Source organism: Theropithecus gelada, chromosome 2 (assembly GCF_003255815.1).
Source record: "Theropithecus gelada isolate Dixy chromosome 2, Tgel_1.0, whole genome shotgun sequence".
NCBI classification, from domain to species: domain Eukaryota; kingdom Metazoa; phylum Chordata; class Mammalia; order Primates; family Cercopithecidae; genus Theropithecus; species Theropithecus gelada.
Window position 1 is genome coordinate 46,656,412 of NC_037669.1, and position 14,474 is coordinate 46,670,885.

The window sequence follows — 14,474 nt, forward strand, 5'->3', positions numbered from 1 at the left end:
GGACAAGGCAGGAGGCCACTGTGTGCCGGAGGGAGGCCCCTAAAGCCACGGGAGTGGCAGCCGCAGGAGGGGTCTCCGTTGTTTATTCACCCTTTGTGTTCATATACTGAAGATAGAGCATGAGCAACACAGAGGGAAAAGCCCTGTCCTCTGAGCTTAGAGATCAGTGGGGGAGACAGACCAGATCAAAAACAGGTTCTATAGGGTGGTACACAATGCAGAAAAAGCAGAGGGGATGGGACAGCCCGAAGCAGGCTGGGACAGGGGCTGCGGTTCCCTGCACTCCCCCTCTCCTCTCCCAGGAGAGACACCCACACATAGGTGAGCCACCTCATTGCCCTGGCCCTGGGACCAGCACCGCCCAAACCGGTTCTCCATAAGGAAAAACACTTCCCCCTCATGTGATATCCTGCCTCATTAAATTTAATGGGCTGGTTATTCCCGCTAAATAAACATCAACTAATTATGAAAAACGTATTTGCCGAAGTTTGACTATGAAATGGACAAACCAATTACATGGTTATTCAGCCTCAAAACACACTCAGTAATGAAGTGGGGTGCAGACCAGCAGTGGGAGGGGTGGGGGAGCGCCTGGGAGGCAGAGCTCCCCTCTACCCTTTCCCATGCTGCAGAGCTTGGGGGCCCTCCAAATGTCAGCATGCTGGACAGAGGCTCAGTGTCGGTCACCCCCTCCTGCACAAGTGACAGAACCCTCGCTGAAAAACTGACTACCGCAACGAATGTGTAGGCTTCAGAAGTCCAGGAGTGAGCTTCAGGCCAGCTGCATCTAGAGGCTTAACCACAGTTACTGGGACCTGGGCTTTCTCCTTCCAGCCCAGCTCTTTCTGTCCCCATCATTCTGTTCTCAGCTTTCCATGGGTCCGAGCTCTGGTGTAGCTTAGCAAGGTCCTCTGCTGAGGGGCTCGCCAGGCCAAGATGAGGTGAGGCACCCCCTGTGTCTCCATGAGAGGCTCCAGCAAAGCCCACCTTACAAGGAGAATTTCTCTTTCCCTGAACTTCTGTTTCAGGGTTAAAGGTCAGATAAAAAAACAACAACAACAAAAACCCTACCGCTAAGAAAGAAATATTAGAAAATCCTCCAGGGAGACCAGTAAGCATATGAAAAAAACTGTTCCACATCATCACGACTAACCAGGGAACTGCAAACTGAAACCACCAAGAAGTGCTTCTACATCCAAGCAATGGCTGAGGTGAAAGGACAGGCAATACCCAACGTCAGTGAGAAGGAGCAACCCCCGGGGGCTCACTGCTGCTGTGAGGAGTATGAAAGGATGACAGTTGCTTCGGAAAATGGCTTGGCAGTTCCTTATAAAGTTAAACATCCGCCTACACCGCGATGCAGCAATCTTACTCCTGAGTTAATACCCAAGAGAATGAATATGTATGTCCTCTAAATAGTACGCACAAGAATGTTCATAGAGCCTTACTCATCACAGCCACAAGGTTAAAATAACCCAAGTGCTCATGGAAAGTAGAATGGTTAAGTTGTAGTTTATTCATACGATGAAATACTACAGCATCACGAAAAAGAACACACTCGAGCTCCCTGTAGCAACATGGATGGATCTCTCAGACATCTCGTGGTGAGAGACAGAGGTAGATACAGAAGAATTCACAGTTGTATTAGCTATCTACTGCCTCCTAACTAATAACCACAAACTCGCTTGCAGCAATGCATGTCTGTCCCCCACTTTCCGTGGGTCGGAGCTCTGGTGTAGTGCAGCGGGGTCCAAGACTGCCCTCCAGATGTGGCCAGCCTGGCTTCCTCTCTGCAGCTCAGGCTCCTCATTCAAGTTCACCTGGATATTGGCAGAATTCATTATCTTGCTGGAGGACCGATGGGCTGTCTTTTTGCTATCAGCTCAGCTAGAGGCCACCAGCCATCCTCTGCCTGGAGACTTGCTCACAGACCCTCCATTGCCAGCAAAGGGATCTCTTGCATGTATAACATAATCATGAGAGGGATGTGCCTTCACATTTGCCTAATCTATTGCTTAGAAGCCAGTCACACGCTTAAGCGGGGGATTATAGAGATGTGACTCATGGGGGGCCTGCCATGGTACTGGATGGGTCTGTTTATATGAAGTTCAAAGACAGGCAAAACTAACCTATGGTGAAGGAGTCTGATAGGGGTTCTCTGAGGGGTGAGAGGTGGGGTCAGAAGAACCTTTGTTTTGTGGAGATTACACATGTATTTGTGTAGAAGTGTAAAGATGCATTCATTGACCTGTGTGCCTAAGGATTGGGGACTTCATTGTATGTAAAGGAAATAAGGAGGGAGGGTGAAGGGAAAGGAAAAAGGAAGGAAAGAAGGGAGGAGAGAGAGATCTATCTAAAAGCAGCTCTTAGTTTGTATCTTTTTTGCAAACAGAGAGGCAGGATGTCCCTCTGTGTCTGCATGTTGGACACAGTGTATACATCTCTTCATGGACACAGGAGACACCCATATCAGTTTTTGCTCTGGTGAGCTGGAGGCAGGTGCTGGAGGGAGGCCGACTTCATTGTATCCTTTTATGCACTTCTTGGATTTTGTTTTACAATGAGCATATATTTTAATAATTAACACATCTTTAAAAAAAAAAAAAAAAAAAAGGGCCAGGCAACTTGTAGGGTAAAGGGTACTTGGGGCAGTGGTGGCTGTGATATCAGAGCAGTTGTCCCCACACCATCCCCACCTTATAGTGTGAAGTTGAGAGGTGAGTACAGCTGTAAGTCAGGGGAGACTGCTAGCATCTGTTCCAGGTTGGGAAAAATCTCTTATATTTTCCTCCTAGTGGCTGCAGCAAAGGGTCAGATAGGGACACCACACCTGGGAATGCACACAGAGGAAGGTGAAACCAAGAAATAGATGCCTGGTGACATTATGGGAGCCCCTGGATTCAGTCCTGCCTGAAGCCAGACAGGGAAGCACATGGATGAATGTCCCTTGGGATGAAACAAAGCTGGGTTTCAGCCAGCTTCTTCTAGTGCTGTCCTGCCCATGGTTTATGTCCGGTGTCTACTCTGATTGGCTGTTAAACATACACGTATTTTTCAGTTTTTAAAGATGGAGTCACACTGTGTTGCCCAGGCTGGAGTCAACCTCCTGGATTCAAGTGATCCTCCCACCTCAGCCTCCCGAGTAGCTGAGACTGCAGTTGCATGCCACTGCACCTAGCTTTGGCTGTTAAATATTTTAAATGTCATTTTGGTGTTTGTTCCTTGAGCCCAAAAAGCTCTGCCATCTGGATGGGGTCTCCAGGCCATGGGGCTTGGAGCTGGGTGTTCAGGTCCAACCCCTCCCTTTGCTGCTCTGCTACCCCCTTTTCAATGGGCCTGCATTCCTGGGGCTGGTACCTGGCACACCAGGTGCCCAGGAAGGGCAGGCGGCCCAGTTGGCCTGGCCTTCTGAGGGCACAGGAGAGCTGGGCTGGTTCTGTCTGCGCGTTTTCTGTGGAATGCAGACCGTGCTGGCAACACCAGGGCCTCGGGACACCTCTGCTTCTGACGCAGGCCGAGGACCGCGGTGATGCCCCGTGGTGAGCCGCAGCTGCTCCCGACAGAGGCCGGGTGGGCGGGTGCTTCAGGGCAGGCTTCCCAGAAGAGGAGGAGCCTGCGCGGGGGCTGAAGGAAGGTCAGCAGGGTGACCTCAGGGGAAGTACGTTGTTCCCTCTCTCTCCAGAACAGAGGAGCAGAACAAGCATCATGTGCAAAGCTTGTGGTGAACTGGGGAAAGCACAAAGCACCCCCGTGATGGAGCGTGGGGGTAGGATAGGAAGAGGTTGGCAGAGGGAGGGCGCCTCTCTGCTTCCTCCAGGGGCCTCTGTGGCTCCGTCTGGCTGTCCAGAGCAGTTGCCGAGTGTGGCCCTGGGGCCTGTCACTTCTTCATGCCTTGGTTTCCTCATCCGTGTAAAGGGGGCAGTCACGGCCCCTCCCCACCCACCCGGTGGTCAAGATGCCTTGGGGAACCTGGCACAGGACTGGCCCTTCAAATGTCTTTGCTCTGGTCCTCACAGAGACCCCAGGGCCACGTGATTTGTGGTGTGGTCCCGAAAAGGCACTGAGGGAGGAGACCCCATGTTGCTGCCTTCAAACCCTGTGCTCTTTCAGATGAGCCCCCAGCTGCCATGGTGGCATTCCCCACTGGGCCAGGTTGCCCCATAGGGCTGAGGCAGAGGACGGTATGGTGGTTAGAAAAGGTCCCCAAACTCCCACCTTCCCTTTCCATCTCCACTCCCACCCATGCACCGACCCGTCAATAGTGCAGGCTGCTGCAAAGAGGCATTCATGGGGCTGAGGGTGAGTAGGAGGCTCCCAGCGGGCTCTCTGTAGCTGGGGCTGGAATCCAAGGCTAGCAGCTCAGGCCCCTGGAGGCCAGCCTGTTGCTGGCCAGGTGGCAGATTGTGTTTTCCAAAGACTGCCTCCCCTGCACACCCATCCTGCAGGGCTTTGCAATGCACAGTGGGCCTGACACCCCTGCCAGAGGTGGGGGCTGTGCTGTGTTCCCGGGAGAGCCATGGGGCTTGTCACCAATCTGCCTGATGCAGCATAGCCCAGCGGTGGTGCCCTGCAGGCTTCTGAGCTCCAAACCCCCACTTCTCCTCCTCTGCCCTCCCTCTCCCTGCCCCCCTGGATGGGAGCTGTGCATGGACACATAAGAAGGCCGGCTGCCCTGAAGCCATCATGCTGCAGAGGCTGTGGAAAGGCCCCACAGAGCTAGACAGAGCTGCCAAAGAGCCCTGCCCCGGGGAAGTCTTGCCAGATAGGTGAGGATCTGCAGCCTGTGCAAGTCCCAACTGAGGCCTCAGACACTGGGACAGAGACCAGCCTTTCCCACTGTCCTCTCTGAATTCCCTGCAGAGACCATGAGAGAGAAAGGCAGCTATTGGCCGAAGCCACTACATTTTAGGGTGACTTGTGATGCTGCTGCAACTGATAGCGACTGTACCCCCACAGCCCCTGATGGATGCTTTGCCTGGCACCAGACTCTGTGCCCCTGAGAAGATGGGCTCCCTGGCTTGCCAAGCTGCTGTTTGTGGGGCTGGATAATAAGCAGCTGAATGAACCAGAGACTATCAGTTGATTGAATGGGACTGGGGTGCATTTTCCATCAGGGAATCGGGGGCTCCTCTGAAGAGGCGATATGAGCTCTGAGGCCTGGAGAAGGAGGAGATGGCTCTGGGAGCTGGGGCCAGGCAGCCTGGCCCAGGATTGCCGTGATGGCCTCTGCTGGGTATGGCCCCCAGAGGCCTGCTGGCCGGTGAGCTCTGTGGGGGTGCACAGGGCGCTGGTTCTGCCCAGGAGGAAATGCCAACAGTGGAGTTGATGCTGGTGTAAGAGCAACAGCAAAGGTATTTTTTAAACTTTTTTATGTTGAAATAATGATAATCTGTAACAATTACAGATTCACAGGAAGTTGGAAAGAGTAGAGAGAGAAGCCTGTGTACCCTTCACCCAATTTCCCCCAATGGTCACATTCTACGTAACCACCGCACATCAGAAAAAGGACATTGGCACTGGTGTGACAAGGGTGTCAAGCCCTGTGTCACTTTATCACACATGGAGATCCATGTTCCTGTGTAACCAGGATACAGAACTGTTCCCTCTCCACGGAGACCCCCTGGTACTCCCCTTCACAGTGACAATCACCCCCACCACCCCAGCACCTGGCAGTCACCAATCTCCTCTCAATCTCTATGATTTTGTTATTTCAAAAATGTTATATAAATGGAATTATGCCATTTACGTTTTCTGTAATTACTGATATAGCTTCAGTCTGCTGTTTTATTTGTTGCTTTGTTTGTTCCTGTGTTTGTTGGTGGCGGTGTTTCTCTATTTTCTTTTTTCTGCCTTGCCGTGTGTTACTTAGACATATTTAAGCATCTATTTTGGTTTATGTACAGTGCTTTTAGTGTATATCTTTGTATAGATTTCTAGTGGCTGCCATATTGCATTATACATATGTACTTATCACGGTCTACTGCCATCAACATTTTACCATTTCAAGTGACGTGTAGAAAGCTTACCTGTCTTTGTGTCCCTTTTCCTCTTCCACTTATAATATAATTATCTTAAATATTTTTTCTACATACATTGACATTGAGACATTCAACAATGCTATAATTTTTGCTTCAACCATCAAATGTAACTTAGAAACCTTCAGAGAAGGGGTCCGTTTTATTTACCCATAGTTTTGTTCTTCCCATTGTGCTTTCTTCCTGATGTCTCAAGATTCCTCCATTATCACTTTCTTTCCATTAGAAGAAATTCCTTTGGCCCTCCTTTCACAGCAGGTTTGTTGGCAACAAACTTTGTCCTTCACCTGAAAAGGTCTTGATTCCCCCTCATTCCTGAGGGATAGTTTCACTGGGTATAGAATTTATGGTTGACAGCTCTTTTCTTACGGCATTTAAAAATGCTCCACTTATTTCTTGCCTCCGTGCTTTCTGATGAGAAATCCATGTTGTTTGGAAGGTGGTTATGTGGCGGCTTTCAAAATTGGGGTTTGTCATTGTTGTTTTAGTTTTTGGAAGTCTGACTGTGATATGTCTTGGTGGGGATTCCTTTGGATTTATAATGTTTGGAGTGCATTCAGCTTCTTGAATCCTTACATTTATGTCTTTTGCCAAGTTTAGGAGATTACTTCTTCAATATTTTTTCAGCTTTGTCCTCTTTCTCTTCTCCTCCTGGCAATTAGATGACATGAATGTTAGATCTTTTGTTATCTCTCAGATAACTCTTCTCCCACCCCTAGTCTATTTTCTCTCTGTTTCAGACTTGGTGGTTTCTATTGCTCTATCTCCAGGTTCACTACATCTTTCCTTTGACCCTCTGTTCTGCTTTGGAGTTATCCATTAAGTTTTTATTCTGATTATTGTATGTTTTTAAAAAATTCTAAAATGCCCATTTGGTTCTATTTATAACTTCTGTTTCCTTGCTGAGACATTCTTTATTTTCATTTGTTTCAAGCATGTTCATAATTGCTCATCAAAGCACCTTTATGATGGCTGCTTTGAAAGCCTCATCAGATAATCCCAATAGTCCTTCCTGTTCAACATATACCAGTATTGGTGTATGCTGATTGTATTTTCTGGTACAATTGACATTTCTCTGGTTCTTGCTATGACAGGTGATTTTTTTTATTGGATCTTGAAAGTTTGGGGTATTGTATGTTGAGACCCTGGATTACATTTCAATCTTCTGTTTCACAGCTGGCCTCTCCTGACCCCATATGGTAGACAAAGAGGGGTGCTGTCCCATTACATCAGGAAAGGGGGAGGGAAACCCAGCTTCCCCACTTTAGCCCAGGTGTTTTTAGCACAATGAGAAAACGGGCTGCTTCCCTCATCTCCAGGGAAGCAGGAGGCTGATGTCTTGCTGCCCTGCTTCTTGACAGGTCAGTGAGGAGCAACGGCTGCTAGGCCTTATAAAGAGGGTGCCAGGGATGGCTTTTCCAGAGGCTGTGGTCCTGGAGAGGGCTCCCATACTTGGGGACATCTTTGGTGACCTGACTGTGACCCCCCAGGGTGACAAGCAGCATTCTGGGAGTGGTAGAAACTGGACTGAGCCAGGGACTGCAAACTGGAGGCCTGCTGGCTGGGATATTCACACTGAAAGGTCTTGTTCACTCCACACTCTCCCAATAACATGTGCATGCATTCCACTGCTCACTGCTGCTGCAGCCCTCGCCTGCTCCGGCATTCAGCCTGTCTCACTATTTACCTCCATCAACCACTTGGCCACTGAAGTCATCGGAGTTTGCAGCCCCAGGAGGTGGCAGTGTCAAGTCCCCCCAGTGCTCCAGTGATTGTTTGCATGTGTGTGGGCAGGTAGGGGACAGGGGGAGGGACTCTGCTACTCTGTCTTTTGTGCAATAAAGTATTGACGTTGACCTGATTTTGTCTCCAGGCCGGGAGTGGGGTGGTGACAGACCTGAGCCCAGAGTGGTCAAAGGGAAAGGAAGCCAAAGAGGGCTCCTGGGGTGGGGTGGGGACTGCAGAGAGGCTTCCTGGAGGAGGGAAGAAGGAGCTTGGGCCTTGAAAAATGAATGGTGGCCAGGCACAGTGGCTTACGTCTTAATCCCAGCACTTTGGGAGGCTGAGGCAGGAGGATCACTTGAGTCCAAGAGTTCGAGACCAGCCTGGCCAAGATAGGGAGACCCCCCCATCTCTACAAAAGAAAAAATAAAATAAAATAAAATAAAATAAAAATAAAGAACAAGGAAAGGGCCAGGTTGGGGCCCTCTTGGCGAGGAGCACAGCATGAGGAAAGGTCTGGTGTGGAGGTGTCTTTGGAGCAACAGCACAGTGTGCAGAGAGCACTGGGTACCAGGGAGACATGGCTGTAAGGTGGCCTGTTGGCCCCACAGGGTCCTGAGTGCAGGCATCTCCACACTACCCGCTGGACCACATGGCTGAGCATGGGTTGCAGTGCCCACAGGGGAGCCACACTGCTTGCTCTGGAAACTGGGCCCCGCCACCACCTGGCTGTGGCCTTGGTCAGGTCAGCCCCTGACTTGCTGCTGTGTCCATATGTGTAGATGGGGGACAGCAGTCTGCCCACCTCATAGAGGAGCTCAGCGGGTAAAAACGTGGATTCCTGCCTGGTGCATTTTGAGCATTTGGTCCCAGCTGGATGTGGGGGAGGGTGGACAGTGGATGGGCTGTGCTGGCTGTCCAGGTGCACATCGGGGCTGCAGTGGCTCCTGGTGGGTTTGACCTGTCCTGCATCCAGGCCCACTTGTTTGATAACTGCACCTGGATTTTCTTTGGGGAACCACTTTCCCAATTCCACCTACTCACTCTGGAGAGGTCCCTGATCCCAGCCAACTATCAGGCTACAGTGACGGGTTCAAGGGGGCCACGCGATCCAGTCTGGTTTACCGAAGCTTCATTCTGGGAACTTTCCTAGACCTATGAGGAAAGAAAAGCTTGGAGCTGCCAAGGCTACCAGGTGCAGAAGGGCTGCGTGGGCGTGAACCAAGCCAGCGGCCAGCAGAACCCTGCTGTGCCCAAGATCCTGTAGGTCTGAGCTGCTGCTCACTTGAGTCCAATAGATGCCTCTTGGAGCCTAAGTCCAGTCAGGTTTCTGTCACTTGGAACCAGCAGCAGGGGTGGGCAGAGAATGGTGCTGGGTGAGCCTTCTCTTTGGCATGCCTGCAGCTGGGCTGAGCCCTTCTCCTCTTGCGTGGGGAGGAGGACCAGAAAAAAAAACCTCAGAGTTGGAGGATGAGTCCGTGAGCACCAACCTTAGGCATCGCCTCTTTTCAGGGCTCTGCAATAGTCAGCAGTCTCCCCACATCCATGCTACCTCCCAATGTCCTCTCCACCCAGTGGCCAGAGTGGGCTTCCTGGAATGCAACAGTGACTGCATCTTGTCCGCACACCTACTGTCAGCGGCTCCCTGTGGGCCTAGGCTCACAGTTTGACCCCACAAGGCCATGTGGGGATGAGCTGAGATGACCACAGCGCTCCACACTCACGACCTGGCCCAGGGGGCATCTGTTCCATGCCAGGCCACAGGCAGGGTGACAACGAAGTGCACAAGGCCCCGACCCCATGAGCAGGGAGGACAAGGGAGGGAGCAGTGACAATAAAATGGTGACATGGGAAGTCAGAGGGAGGAGGGCCACCCAGGGTCTCCCAAGTGGGAGAATGGGTGGAAGTGCCACAGACAAAGGGGGAGGATGAACCAGTGTGCCAAGGGACAGGGAGGCTGGCATGTGTGCACGGGAAGGAGAGAGGTGGAAAGCAAGTCCAAGTGTGTGTGTTCTTGCATGTGTGAGTGGATGTGCATGTGTGTGCTTGCATGTTTAGGAGTATATGCATGTGTGTGCCTGCGTGTGCATGTGTACTTGCATGTGTGAGTGCACTTGTGTGTGTGCTCGCATGTGTGTGTACAAGTGTGTGCTTGAATGTGTGTGTCTGCTTTCATGTGTATGCGCTTGCATGAGTGTATGTGTTTGTATATTTGAATATGTGTGCGTGTGTATGTGTGCACATGTGTGGAGGCATTTCATGTGTTAAAAGATGCCACTAGAGGGTCTGAGCAGAGGGTCCCCCCAGCTCTCTATCAGATCCCTGTGGACCACAGTGTGGAGAGCAGAGTTGGGAGGACTGAGCTGGCAACTGAGGGTCCCCATGTCCTCCAGGTAGGAGGTGACAGAAGCAGGGGAAGTGAGACAAGGATGGGTTAGGAGTATTTGGCAGTGGTGGTGCCAGGTTCCAAAGTGGGCCCAAGCAGGAATCCAGATGTCCCCCACAACTAGCTTTGAACTCAGTGGCCAGGGATCTGAGGGCCATCCCCCAGAGCTGGGGGTGCCTGGATCCTCCCCATCTCCTCCTCACCCAGCAGCAGTGGGGTTGCCTCAAGGGGAAGGAGGTCCTGAGTGTACTTTAGCAGAAAGCTCTGACTCATGCAAATGCAGAACAGTCCCCAGAGCTGCCCCTGGGGGCAGGAGCATGGGAAGGTGCCAAAAGAGGTTCCTCTCCAGACCCCACTGAAATGGAACCATGTTCCTAAGAATCTCCTGCACTACTCTACAGACTCCCCAGCCCTCTGAGCTGCTGAAGGCAAACAGAAGCTAAACCAACAGGGGAAACCCAGAGGGAAGAGCCCAGCAGCCTGCTGAGTCACTTCCCCTCTGTTTGATGTGGGGTCAGGAGCCCCAAAACCACAGACCCTGGCTCCAATCTCAGCTCCTCTGGGGTTGCTCACCTCCAACTTCTCCATCTGCATTTGGGGTGCTGCAGTCCCTCCTCAGAGGGCAGTGTCAGGACCCAGTGAGGTCACACCAGGAGCTCAGAGCTAAACAGAGGGCAGCTGCTGTTGGGGCCAGACGGGACCCGCAGGGGCTCTAGAGCCTGCCTCACGCAGCCCATCCCTAGCAAGAGGCACTCGCCTCTGTCTCCCACAAACCACCTGTGGAGTCTTCTCCCCACCTTCCTGTGGGGGCACAGCCTTTTCCTTGTTGACTCTAGCGAGTTCTTTATATATTCAGGATACACATCCTTTGACAATTAGATGTGTTATAAGCCATCTCTTTCTAGATTCTGACTTGTCTCATTATTTTTATTATTTGTAACTTTTAATGAGCAAAAGTAACTAATTTTAATGTAGTCAAATTGACTCATATTTTCCTTTATTTATTTTTTTAGCATCTTGTTTATGAAATCTTCCCCTAGCCCAGGGACAGGAAGCGAATCTGCGCTCTGGTCTCCTAAAAGCCTTGGAATTTTCTGTGTGGCGCTGAGACCTAGGCCACCTGGAATCCACGGTTGCTCATGATGGGAGAAGGGATTCCAGGGTGTAATGAGAGGGTCACACGAACAGATTCTCACTGTGATGGCTCTTGCTGCTGCTGTGTGGCTAGTGGACAAAAAGGTGTTACCAAGTAGAGCAGGCAGAGCACAGAGGAGGTGCTCCTTCCTGAGGAGCCCAGAATGGGGATGGAGGGAAGTGGAAAATTCTGGAATACGTTTTTGGGAAGAATCCACTGGGCTGAGGGATGCAGGGGGCATGGGGAGCATGGAGGTTCCCAGTAGGGCAACCTCGGGGATGTGGCGCATTTCACAGAGACGGGGAAAAAGAGGGGAGGTACCTGGTTAACGAGGAGCTTGGTCCTGGCCACCCAGAGTTCAGTGGCCCTGGAACTTCCCCAGATGCAGCTGGAGACACGGGGCTGGACCTCAGAGGAGAGGCCTAGGCTCTCCCGGGGGACCCTGAACACAGAGCAGGAAGCTCCTGGAGGAGTGTCTTCCTTGTGGCAAAAGGGCAGGAACAGGCAGACAGCAGGGACAGCCCCTGGTGCTGGTGACAGGTGGCACAGACAAGAACTGATGAACATTCCCTGAGGTCAGCCATGGCGTCCACACTCACTGTGTCCCTCACCACAGCTCTGCAAGCTCTCAGGTCCATTTCACAGATGAGGAAATTGAGGCTCAGAGAGCAGTCAGGACTTGCTCTGCCTTCACTAGCCATGAGGCTGGATCTGTGCCCACATGTGTGTCTCGGCAGTCCATGAGGAAAGAAACCTCTCCGGTCTTGTTTGCCAGGGAAGGGAGGGGAAGTGCAGCCCAGAGGCTGGGTCAGGACCACAGACTGGAGGAGCCAGACTCCTGGGGTTAGCCTCCCAGCCTGGTCTCCTACCCACTGGGGAACTTGGGCACGTCTCCAGCCTCAGCCCACCCATCTGTAGAAGGTAGCAGAGCCAGTGCTGTATGAGTGCTTGGGAAATAAAATAATATATATAACTTTTGAGGAAGATGTTCTGCCTCATTCAGGAATATGTAAGTTAAAACCACAATGAGGCTGGGCATGGTGGCTCATGCCTGTAATCCCAGCACTTTGGGAGGCCGAGGCGGGCAGATCACTTGAGTTTGAGTTTGAGACCAACCTTGCCAACATGGCAAAACAAAAATTAGCAGCACATGCCTGTAATCCCAGCTACTCGGGAAGCTGAGGTGGGAGGATCACTTGAACCCAGGAGGTGGAGGTTGCAGTGAGCTGAGATCGAGCCACTGCACTCCAGTCCGGGTGACAGGGTGAGACTCAACGAGTCTGGGTGCTGTGTCTCATGCCTTTAATCGCAACACTTTGAGAGGCTGTGGTGGGAGGATCACCGGAACCCAGGAGTTTGAGACCAGCTTGGGCAACATAGAGACCTCGTCTCTATGTTGAAAAAAAATTAGCCAGACATGGTGGTGCCCATCTGTAGTCGCAGCTACTCAGGAGGCTGAGGCGGGAGGATGGTTTGAGCCTAGGAGCTTGAGGTTACAGTGAGCTCTGATTGCACCACAACACTCCAGCTTGGGTGACAGAGCGAGACTCTGTCTGTCTCTAAAGGAAAAAAAAAAGCAGACAAGCAAAACCACCTAGTGAAAAACCAGTTCATGCCACTAGATTTGCAAAACTAAAGAGTGCCAAGTATTGGTGAGGATGTGGCACAGCCAGACCCTTCCACATTCCTGCTGAGCTGCTGGGAGTGTAAACTGGGACTTTCACTTGGGAAGACGGTTTTGCTGTATCTCCTAAAGCTAGATATATCCTACCCCATGACCCTGCAGACCATCCCTGGATCTAAAGGTGCCCACTGAGAGGCATGCACAGGATGCTCATCATAGCTTTGCTCATCATGGCCCCAGGTAGGTGACAATTCCATGTCCATCAGCAGGAGAATTGGTGAGCAGGCGCCCAACGCGGCAGAATACCACAAAACAGGCTGCGAGGACGATACCTGCGAGCAGCCGCCCTGTGCCCCTCACCACACAGAGCAGACGGAGAAAACAGCACAGGCTGAGTGACCCCGTTTCCATAATACCCAAAACAAGCCAACCAAACAGCGTCCCATTCTGGGATGCAAATATAAGAGGTCACACCCAAAGAAAAGCAGTTAAAGATGAACACAAAAATGAGGGTTGTGGCTGCTCCTGAGGAGGGAGGAGCAGGGTGAGACTGGGAGGGACACCTGGGCCCGGTATGAGTCCCTTCCCTTTCCCTCCTAACCATGTGAACTGTAGAGGGTTCCTCTTCTGTAGGGGTGACGTGATTCACACAGCAAAAACCGCACCCCACAGGCTACAGATGGAGGCCCAGTCCCCAGCCGGGTTTTCCTGGCCCTTTTGCTCTGTTATTGATGCTCCCGCTGCCGGCTTCCCCTTGGCCTGGTTGCCCTCCACCGGGACGCCCTCCCGGATGCCTCCCGCCTGCGGGTGGCGGTTGTGAGTACAGTCACTGAATGCTGGGTGTCTGCCCCTCAGCCTTGCCATGCAGGCTGGGGGTATTGCCTGGGCAGCTCCGGCTCGTCACCCTGGACTCTGCAGCCCCACCCCTCGCACCCTCCAGACCCGCTACCCCAGGCTCAGCCGGAGTTCGCGTCTCACCACGCCTCTGCCGCGGGACTTTCCTCCCTGGGCCGCGTCCCCAGCCAGGAATGCGCCACCAGCCTGGGGCCTGCAGGGGGCGCCCGGGCTCCCCGCGCAGGTGCCCCCCCATCTGACAGAGAGGAATGCGCGAGGCCGAGAGCTAGGAACACCCGGCCCCGCAAGGTCTGGGAACTGCGACTGCCTCCTTCAGCCTCAGTTTCCCCTCCCGTGAAAGGAGGCCATGCTCCTAGCCTGGACACACTGAGCCAGGCCCTGTTCCCGGGGTCGCGGGCTACCCCGCTCGAGGGCGGGGGGCTCCCGGACCTGCTCGCGCGGCCCCGGCACCCAGAGAGTTGAGGCTGGCAGCCGTATCGCCCTTTGAAGGCGCGCGGTGGGCCCCTGCGGGCGCGCGACGCGGGACAGAGCGCCCTCTGGAGGCCGCCGCCGGCCCCGCCCCCGCCCCGCCCCCGGGCTCTGGGCGGCGCATGCGCGCGGCGCGGCGCTCCGCGGGCGGCGAGAGCGAGGCCGGTCCGCAGCCGCGCGGCGCTCGGCGCCCCATTCATGCTGGGCATCGGCGGCACCACCACGCAGCGGAGCCCGGGCGCGGCGGCG